Source organism: Chinchilla lanigera, unplaced genomic scaffold (assembly GCF_000276665.1).
Source record: "Chinchilla lanigera isolate Chin_1 unplaced genomic scaffold, ChiLan1.0 scaffold00031, whole genome shotgun sequence".
NCBI lineage: Eukaryota > Metazoa > Chordata > Mammalia > Rodentia > Chinchillidae > Chinchilla > Chinchilla lanigera.
Window position 1 is genome coordinate 21,810,498 of NW_004955432.1, and position 8,028 is coordinate 21,818,525.

An 8,028-nucleotide genomic window follows, 5' to 3' on the forward strand; every position below is an offset into this window, starting at 1 on the left:
CTAAAAGTCCTCCTCTATTTCCAGATTCATTTCCTGCTATGACTCATTTGAGCCTTCAAAAAGAGATCCAGTAGGACATTCTCAGTTCAAATTCTCACTCATTAAAACCTGAAAATTGCCCGGGCGTGGTGGCGCACGCCTGTAATCCCAGCACTCGGGAGGCTGAGGCAGGAGGCTCATTGCGAGTTCGAGGCCAGTGACCTCAAGGCCAGCCTGAACTGCACAGCGAGACCCTGTCTCAAAAAAGACAAAAAATAAATAAATAAATAAAACCTGAAAATACAAAATAAAAATGCAATCCAGTGGGATTTTAAGATCATTACACTCAATCTCGCACTTTCCTGAGAGCAGCAGAACATAGAAAGAAGGGCTTTCTCCCCTTGGCCAATCTACTCTTAACAGGGTCACCTGAGAGGAATCCACACTCTACTACCGTATTTCACACTTTCACCTGTATGTGTGCCCCACTTTTAACACGAACTACCTCGTTCTGACTAGGAAGTAGCCAAGGCTTCCCATGTTCCAGTGAATCCAGTGTAAAGGAAACAAAAAGTTATCTGTCACCAGCTACATGTGCAAAGTAAATGACTGCCAAATTTTGGTCTGTCTCCAGATAGACACAACTCAACTCCTCAGATTGCCCGCTTGCCTGGTAATGCACACAGCTCTATAGTCAGGGTGAGTTCCTGCTGCTCAGCTTCTTGCTCTTTCCTTCCTTCCCTATAAAACTGCAGCTATGCTCCGTCTTCACGGCTGTGTTTTGGCAGCTATGCGTCGCGCCTACTCCTGTGTCTTGCAGGTCCTTCTCTTCGATCTGATTAAACATCACCAGTGATGCCTGAAGGAAGCCGCAGAGACGCTCTATGTTTGGTTTGGTTTGTTGTCACATAGTCCCATATACCAGTCTGCTATTTGTAAATACTGCCTTTCTGGGTCTGCTGCCACTTACGATAACAAGAAACCCATTTCTTTACCCAGTAGCAGGTTATTTCCATGACAAATCTGCACAGTTTTATCTATACAATGCATAAAAGATTGATTACATTTCCACACGTAGATGATGTTTACTATTTTATCAATATCAATATGAAATAGAACCTCAGGGTTCTATGTGAACCATACTTTGGTACTTTATTTAAAATTATAGTTTAAGAACATTGCATTTCTTTGTTTCTTCTTTCCTTCTTTCTTATTATCCAAACCAGTTTTTAAAATTATTTTCCACTTTCACCATACTAATTAGTATGATGAATGAAAAGTTTATTTATGCTAAAAGTTTGCTGTATCTTTAAGCATTTTGTAATTATTTAGGGTGTCTACAACTCAAATACTTGCATATAAATCATTAAAATTAAGCTGACTTTGAGAAATGTTTCACTTTTTTATATCAACTCTAAGTTTCACTTCAACAAAATGTGCTCATACTGCATTATTCTATTCCTTTACAATAAAACTGGAAAGCAAACTAAAAATAATAAAAACAATGTAACAGCATGAAAATTGCATGTGTTGTATTTGTTTTGGAACAACAAAAGTTTCTTTTCTCATTCCCAAAATATAAACCATAAAGTTTAGACTACGGTAGGTATCCGTCACCAAGAAATGAAGAGTTAGTATTAATTCAAAGCTACTTGAGAGAGTATAGCTACACTCAGTTTCTACAATACAATTGAAGCAGAATTATCAGAATAATTTTAGCTATGAACCCCTTATTCTGTGACACTTTGCTTTGTTGACAGTTTCTGAACAAGGAAGAGTCATCGAGGTTATTTTAAAGTCTCAGTGTTAAACGAAGTTTCCAGTAAATAAGTCACTAGTAAACTATTCAAGGTGAATTAAACATTATGCAAAGTTTATTATTTTTCTCAACTTGTCTACTTCTAATGAAACATGCTGAAACAATATTGAAAATATGGAGTACTAATTCATACAAGCAAATATATGTATATTGTATAGACACAGAATTAAATAAATAAATTTTAATCCCTCCTATAAATTTCAAGGTATTGTAATTAAAATTATTATTTTAAAATGTTAATCGCTTTAGCATACTGGAAATCTTCTAAACAAACTGTTCAGATTTACACCTGCATAGAACACAAGAATAATCTGTTAAACTTAGGGAAGAAGAAACATGCTAATCTACTGTCTGCTACCCTTTCTGCTACAAACAGAACTTATATTTTCTTATCTCTAAAAGCTAATAAAATAGATATTGCTAGAATGTAAATAGAAATTAACATTTACTTGTAAAATAGCATGAGGCAATAAAATGTTAAATCATGTTCCAATTTAGTAAATATCTGAGAATATTAAACTGGAAGAAGAAATTCCTTTGGTTATCATGAACTAAAACTGTGATTTCTATCTTGATTAAAATGAGACATTGACAGAGATTCAGTTATATTTTACCCGAATTATAGCAAATCATAGCTTGACTGCTCTAACATCCTGATACCTAGTTATCAAGCAAGACGAACTTATAATTATAAGCAAGCTATTTCTATCAAAGTAAAACAGATATTGATTAGACTTGCCTTCACACTTTGTTTAATGTACAGAGAATTAACCTGCCGGTTTAGTTACCTACCAGCAACAATTGGATCCTATCAACGCAATCACCTCTACCAACAGCACCAAGTTACAATCCCTCTTCCCACAGTACAAGCACCCTGTCCGAGAGACAGGCGAAGTAAATGCTATCTGATCGTGACTAATGAGTAGTTGGGCTGGTTGGAATCCACTTAGTTGGGGAAAAAGAAAGGAGAAGTTGCTCATTAGGGCATTTCCTGAACCCTGCTTGGAATTTCAGTTAAGGAAGAAGAAATGACACAGCAGTTTCAAGTTAAGGCGACTTCCTTTCTTTATCTAAAATATGCTACTAATTTGAGAAACAGTTCTCCAACCAAATTACTCCACAGTGGTGTGGCTGCGGTAAAATTCTCATTCATCCCATTATTGCCCCATCATTAGCTTTACAGAAGCAGTGTATGGTTTCTATCCGAAAAGACTAAGACCGTACATTTATTGCAACATGTTATGCTCCACAAGTAACATTTCTAAACGGACCTGCATTGTGTTTTAGTTCTTAAGCACTGCCCTGCTATTTAAAAGGCGTAGTCTTTGTATAAGACTTTAAAAATCCCCATATTTCACATAATACAAAATTTCTTCTCTTGCCCAGATTTCTATTCCTATTATTATCACTAGTGTTATCATTTATATCCTAGTTTGGTCTGTGTTTTTAAGAGACATAGCACTGGTTACATGCTGCTTTTATAAGTGAAACTACTATGTTCTTGTCTCATGTGTCAGTTACCTGTAGAAATTTAAAACCCAAAAGATACAACTTTGTACCCACCCCGTAATTCTTGCTGTGGTTGTTTTTGTTCCGAGATTTGCTTGTTTTACCCATATTTTAAAAATATAAAAAGCAAGGTGTTTAAGAAAATTACTAATGTTTCATGTAACTCTTACATTTAAATGTTTCTTCCCCTTGGGTTTTAGAATTGAACACAAATTGGTGTTAATATTTTTGAAGGACTGGAAAGTATATGAAAATACTGTATCTTAGTACTTAGTATCTTGCTTTAAGAATTTCAGCACTATTTTTTAAAGGCTGCAGCGCTGTCAATAGAAAGTGTTTAAACTGCATATTTTCTGGTTATTTTATTGACGGTGTTTAGAAGTAATAAATAGTTAATCTAGTATAAAATCAACCAGTTTAGATTACTATAAAGAAAGTAAGATTCATGCCAGAAACATTGTCAGGAAAGAAAAGATTTCAGATTTTTATTTATAATAGAAACAATTGAAATTAGTACCTTTGTGTGATATAATGTTTAATGTATTTGTTTAAATTATATTTCTGAGATTCAGAAGTCTTAGAGTTATACTACTATATTGGTGTATGTCTGGAATTCAAAAGTTGGAAAAGTTAAAACACTTGCACACTCACACCTAAACCACCTGGAATCTGTGTGTTAGTAATGGTTATCTTTAATGATGCCCCAGTGGGATAGATATGACTTAAATTTTTGTTATCAGTTGCTTCCATATTTTATATAACAAGGGTAGATGATATTTGTTATAAAATTTTGATCTTATGCTTAAAATATATATACCAAAACTTTTAGAAATACTATAGCATACAACTTGTCACAAAATAACTTAATCACAAATTATCTGCTTCCTTATGAAAAGAATGAGACCTTGGAAATGACTCACCCTAATTTAAATGCTGTCTTTTCTTATCACCTGGTTGATGTTTAGGGACTTCCTGAGCAAAGTATTTCAGTTAACTAATCATGAAAGGAAGAAAAAGGCCAGGTATCTCCTCAGGATTCATCCAAAAAAAATTTCTGTTTACGGAAGGGGGAGGATTCTCTCTCTTCCTGTTTACAGGGCCCTTGAGTCTTGGCGATTCTGTACATGAAATGCTTCTCACAAAAAACTTCAAACTTGCATTTTACTGCTTTAGTTCAAATCTCAGCTCTGCCTTTGCTTGGCTGTGGCACATTGGTCAAAATAGTTACCCTCCCTTTGCCTCAGTCTCCTCATCTGTAAAATGGGCATTATAGTCGCATGTACAGTGAATTATCATGCAGATTAAGTGATTCCTAAAAGTCAGTTTAGCAGGCAATTAGTAAGTTCAGTGTGAATTTTCCACCTTTACATAATTGTTTCTGTCATCTCTTTATACTGTCCTGTCCCCTTCCACCCTCCCCTAGATCTGCCCACTGCCAGTTTTTGTATCCAAATAATCTAGCTTCTGATTTGTTGTCATAGATGATGTGCCATCTTATCCAGAGAAGAGCTGTCTGCCCAGGTACTAGATCCCATTCTCCTTGCCTACCCAGAAACGGCACTGAGCAATTCGCTCCTTCATCTAGAACTCAGGGTGTCAAGCCTTTCCCTACGAGATCATTTCCATTAGAATGCAAAGGCATGTTGTTGCTCCCACCTGAAGGGGAGAAAGCTTTCATTTGGCCCCACTTCTGCCAGATTTCATTCTATGTCTTTATTCCTTTACAAATCTCAAGAGTCATCGGTGGTCACTGTCTTCCATTCCTTTTTACCTCTGTTAAACCCATTCCAACTTTCAAAACTCTTCCCAAAGTACCAAAATTGACCTTGTCGGCCTGGCATGGTGGCGCATGCCTGTAATCCCAGCACTTGGGAGGCTGAGGCAGGAGGATCCTTGCGAGTTTGAGACCAGCCTGCACTACAAAGTGAGTTCAAGGCCAGCCTGAACTGCATAGCGAGACCCTGTCTCAAAAAGACAAAAAGAAAAAAAAAATGACCTTATCAGCATTACCAGTGTCCTCTATCTCCTCAGTCAAGTGGTCAGTTCTCAGTCTCACCTTTTTCTATCAACAATGTATTTTTGATAATTCTTTCCTCCATGAGTTATCTTTCTTTATAGGTTTTCAGTTCACCAAAAAAATCAATATTCTCCTACTTCACTTAAAAGTTCTTCTCTGTCTCTTCCATTTCCTCCTTTTTTCCCTCATCTACTAACACTGAAATGCTCAAACGAGCAGCTTGTTGTTTTCTCTAGCTGTATCCGTTACTTTGACGACCTCATTTCTCCCCACGACTGTCGGTGATCTGTGTGCTGACGCCTGCACGGCTGCGTCTCCTCTCTCCCGTACCTCACACACATGCATACGAGCACCTACTCCACATCTGCATTTTGCTGCGTAGCAGCAACTCGAGCCTGTCCTTCCTTCCAGTCACGCCCCGTGTACAGCCTTCCCTGACTTCCTTCCTGGCGTCATCATCTCTGCAGGAAGTCAGGCTCACAACATCGAAGGTATTCTCACCTCAACGCCTCTTATATCCCTTAACTTACAAGTAACCTTTGTGAGCCTTAGCATCAAAAATACCCACCATCTATGTACCTGCCTCAGCCAGCTCCCATTGCCACCGTCCTGTCAGAGCTAGCGTGATCTGTCATCCGGGCATGTGCAAAGGCTGACTTTCTAACTGTCCTTGCAGCTTTCTGGTTGCCACTCCTCCACTCACCAAAATGCACAAAGGCAATCAAAATGGGTTTGCAAAACCCAAATCTAGTTTTGTATCTCTTCTGTTCAAAATTCTCTCAGAGCATCCCTCTATACTCAGAATAAAAACTAATTCCAATTCCGTAAGAATGGCTTCTAAAATCCTACGCCTACACAACTTGCTTGAGTCTTTGTGAAATACCAACTCCTACTTCTCACTGAAATATATCCTGAAGTGGCCGAAAATTTTACCCTTCTCTCCTTTCCCCGACTTCCCTCCTCTGGCACTCTATTCTTCTTACCCAGCTTTGCTTATTTCTTTTTTATAGGCCCCATTACACACTGAGTTTACTGCTAACTTTCCATCAGCCCCTCAAACTCGGGCTTCGCAGGAGCTACATCTCCCATCTGCTTGCTCACTGGCATGTCCAAAGCACTCAGGGCAACATGGCTGCCTCTCGAAGTACACGTGTTGAATAAGTGAACTGGTCAGCTACCTAGTGATCTCGCTGACCTGTCTCCTACTAAGTCCCACCTTGCTTCCGGTTCATCTTTCTAACTCACACGTTTCATCCTGTTATGTTTTATTTATAACCACTGGGAGATTCCTGCTGTCTAAACTCTGACTCCAGATGCTCTAAAACAGCTAATGGAAGCCTTCACAGCTACATCTGAACCTCAGTTTCAAGTTTCTTTGTAAGACATCGTCTCTCCCTCCGTTATGGATGCCTTGCAGAAGGACGGGCCTCTTCAGTTTAGGTCACATTTGACCTCACACTGGAGCCGTCCTTGACCTCTACAGAGTGAAATGTGCCGACGTGTGTGTGAACACGGGTGGAACTCTGTACGTATTTCTATCTTAAATACTAATGTCAATATATTTTAATCCTCAATTGTTATTGCTTCAATGAGATATCACCAAAATTTTATTCGCATGCTACTGAGTGTGTTTATTAAATTCACTGAGAATAAATGAAAAGTCCTCCACCAAATTGTTCTGAAAATATTAGTGAGTGATGATCTGAGCAATCAGATGTAAGACAGATATAAAACTAGAATAAAATAGCTCACTGGGGGCTGGGGATTTAGCTCAGCGGCAAAGCGCCTGCCTGGCAAGCGCAAGGTCGTGAGTTCGATTCCTGGTACCGGAGAAAAACCAAAAAAAAAAAGCTCACTGGTGGTACATAACATGGAACTCAAACCTTTTTACATTGTTAGAAATTTGCTATATGATGAAGTGTACAAAATCTTGATATACCCCTTAATAAATATTTTATGATAAATTCCTAACAATTTGATATGTGGAAAAGAGAAAATATCCCTTCCCTCTATTGTATCAAAAATTCAATTTCAAAAATTGTAAAGGTTTAAATTTAAGCATTTAAATCACTACCCAGGAAAATAGTTGAGTGACTATTTTGTAACCTATACAGTTCTGACTGATGGAGGACAAGATGCTCTTCCCTAAAACAGAAGGGTGTGGCTACAGTTTGGGTCTGGACTACCGCTCAAAACCCCACATAGTGAAGCCTTGGTCCCCAGTCTGACACTACGCAGGGGCGGTGAAACTCGAAGAGGTACGGCATACCCGGAGGAGCACGGAGCTGCGGAGACACCTTTGAAAAGGACTCTGGGAACCTGGTCCCTTCATTTCCTCTCCATTTTGCCATGAAGTGAAAAGCTTTGCTCCACCCAGCACTGCCAACCAATCCAGGACTTAACCCTCCAAAGCCGTGAGCCAAAGTAAACCATTTTATCCTCATAAACTGATTATCTCAGGCACTTGTTATATTGGCAGAAAGCTGACTACATAGGGCTACACGGAAATACGGATCAAACACCAAAAGCACATGCTCTAATTATTGAGAATCAGTCCTGGCACGGTATAGACAGTATATATTAAATCCTAAGCCTTAATGTTTTGCCTATTAACTTCTTCATCAAAACTAATTCCATAATAACTCACTGATTTTTTTAATAACAGTCTATTAAGTCTACCGTGTATCGGGTACTAGGTACGTAA

General features: G+C 38.4%; 1 protein-coding gene across 2 annotated transcripts in view; it reads right to left on the reverse strand.

Annotated features, from left to right (window-relative positions):
- Positions 1–2,702, reverse strand: part of Tfec (transcription factor EC) — a 61,503-nt gene extending 58,801 nt beyond the window's left edge. For both annotated transcript variants that reach the window (XM_005388113.2, XM_013516081.1), the window contains exon 1: positions 2,591–2,702. The gene's annotated coding sequence lies outside the window, so the exon portion shown is untranslated. The remainder of the gene's footprint in view (positions 1–2,590) is intronic.
- Positions 2,703–8,028: the final 5,326 nt, after the last annotated feature.